Source organism: Otolemur garnettii, unplaced genomic scaffold (genome assembly GCF_000181295.1).
Source record: "Otolemur garnettii isolate 467f Iridium unplaced genomic scaffold, OtoGar3 scaffold00092, whole genome shotgun sequence".
NCBI classification, from domain to species: domain Eukaryota; kingdom Metazoa; phylum Chordata; class Mammalia; order Primates; family Galagidae; genus Otolemur; species Otolemur garnettii.
The window spans coordinates 6,088,253-6,091,193 of NW_003852487.1; positions in this window are offsets into that span (position 1 = coordinate 6,088,253).

Consider the following 2,941-nt stretch of genomic DNA (forward strand, 5'->3'; position numbering starts at 1 on the left):
TTACAGGTGTGAGCCACCATGTGTGGCCTCTTACACCACTTTTAATCTTTCACAGCATCTTTACCTTCTTCTGTTTCACTTAAATAGAGTAGGCTACTTTTTTAATACAGTTTATAACAGGTATTGGTGTAAAGTCTTCCAGACCAAGTACAGAAAAGTACTTTCTTGGCTTTAAAGCAAGATTGTCATTCCTTCCCAAACCAACATTATAAAAAGACTCCACTGTATCAAAAATAAATGTGAGCCATGGCAACTCAGGCATATTCTATAAGTTGTGGATTTTGCCCCGGCAATATAATCCTCGTGGATACTTGAGAGGGGACTTTAATTCAGATAATGTGTCTTCCATTTTGTTTTTAAAATATTTGAATTGTTCAAGTGATGGAAATTCTTTTGTTAAAGATAAAAAGCTCTCTCCTTCAAAAGATGCTTGGCATGTCTGAAAGTCAGTGAGATATCTGGTGCATTCAGAAGGTCAAATTCATCCTGACCTCATCCCTTAGAAGCCAGGATTAACTGTTAACTGCTGGGATGCTCAAGGCTGCCTTAAAGGATCTCACAGCAGTAGAGCCTTGCTGAGAACTAGAATATGGAGTGTCCTTTGAGTGTTATGATCTGGTTAGAAGACCTGAGTCAAATGGGTACATACTTACAAAGACTACACTATTGATTATCCAGAAAGATCCCACCTAAGTCAAAGGCAGAAGGTTACTGTATGTATGGAAAGATGGGTCCATCGATTATCTTCAAATCTTATTTTATTGCAACTTCCATGTGTTCTCCCCAACACATTGCTTCTGACAGAAAGCATAGATCATAGATTTGAATTTTGTTCCTTTCTCCTGGTGAAGGATAGATTGGCCAAAAGGCAGAAAATAGGATGGGAAGGAGGAGCCGAGCTAACCCACAGTAATGAATGAACTGGTGATCTGAACTTGGCAAACAGCACAGTGGAAATTTTATGCAGAAGGAAATAAATGCTGCTTAAGCAAAATTCTTGTTAAGTTAATTACCAAATTACCATTTATTATTTTTCAGGACATAAAAGCATTAAAAACTATAATAAATTTAGCTTAATTAAGGAATGAGTTAGGTAGAGAGAGGCACCTTGAAAGAAAATAAAAGACAAGAATAGCTAGAAAAATACAGGACTAGGAAAAAGTAAATTCTGTCTTTTCCTTTGGTGCTGGTAAAGGACCCATCTACACAATACACTTCTCTTGCCAGAAACCATCAGGAACAAACATTCTGTGTAACAGGGAAGACAGTACTTGACTTCCCTTTCCTGGTGAAAGGTAGCAAACTAGTCAACTTAACATGTCAAACCTTTTGTTCTAACTAGTACATTCATTAACCAATTTCTTCTGTTGATGCAAAGAACGCTCACTGAAGTGGGCAGCATCACGGTGAAACGTTCCCTTAGGAGAGGGGAGAACCAGGTAAGGAATGTCTTGAGCCAGCTGCTACTTTTAGCTTCTGACGAGGCCTTGCGAGTATCCCTGAGAACAGTTCCACCCTGAGCTTACAGTGAAGCAGCTGTCTGGCCGGGGTTTCGTAAACAAACGTCAGGGGGGACCCTGATGATTCCAATGCCTGGGAACACGGCAAGCCAGGCTGCAGTTAAATGGTCTCATGGAAAGGGAAGACCGGATATATGTCTTAATATTTCAGGAACATGAGAGTTTCCAGCGCTTCCTGGAGCTCCGTTCATCTATTATATCTGAAGTAACTACAAAACTGTGACTGAGTTCCGCTATTCTACAGCACAGAATTGGTATTCTCTAGCCAAGGTTATAATCAGCTTGATGTTGGGCTGTGGAGGTTTTCACTGGGACGCCCTCTGTCAGCCTCTGAGCAAGATATGCCTGTGAGGAAGATGGAGACTTTACATCTCTTGCTTTTACCTGGAAGGATTTGGAGAATATCCTTCCAAGTATCACAAGAGTGGAAAAGCAAGTATCCCATGTACTCAATGCTAAGATGAAAGTAGTAGATGAACAACTACAGGCCCGTATGAGAGAAACACACAATCAAATTCAAAAAGGAGCAGGGTTAAGGGGGTTGGCAAGTTCCCACCTAACGGGTGTAATGGAGAGGTCTATGGCACACCTCCTGGATGAAGGGCTCGACTGCAACTCAGACTTCACCTAGCAAACCCAAACCCTTATATTAATCTGAAATTTAAAAAACATTAAAAAAGAAATGTGACTGTGGCTATGTGGCTATGCCGGGTCAGCCCGCCTGGGTCAGCGATCTCTGTGTCTGTCTAAAGGCCAATCAATCAATGCCTATGGGTGTTGCCCACTTCACCCTACACCCCACCCCGCCTGATGGACAAAAGGAAACAAACTAGGAAGAAGAGAAGAGAGGAAAAGGAACCAACTAGGAAGAGAGGAAAAGGAAATAAACTAGGAAGAGAGGACAATGCACCACAGCGCCGTCGTCACCTGCCTCACGTAGCACACGGTGACGATTCCTGTGTCAGACTGCCTGAGCTTGCTTACAAGCCAATGAAAGACCACCAGCAATGACTGCTGATTCTTTGACCAGAAGGCACCTCAGTCACTATCTAAAGGGAAAACATCTGGTATGATTAGAAGCTGAGAACACCCTTGGATGTAACCTTCACCCTGACCAGCCTATATGATACCTTGGTAGAAATGAGGAAAAGGGGTCCCTTCGTCTAGGGCTCACTGTGGCAGATGGAGCACTGGCTGAACATCAGAACTCACCCCAGTGTCCCTTGTGTGATAAACACCCCGTACAACTGCAGAGTACCTGCCAGTACTGCTTGGCAGGGTCCCGGAAACAGTAACAACCAGAAAAAGTACCAGACTTGGAGTCAGAAAAATCCAAGTCATTGCCTTACTTCCCTCATGTTAAAAGACTTTAGAAGGGTTACTAAACTCTGACAAGGTTTCCTACATCTGGAAAATGGGAA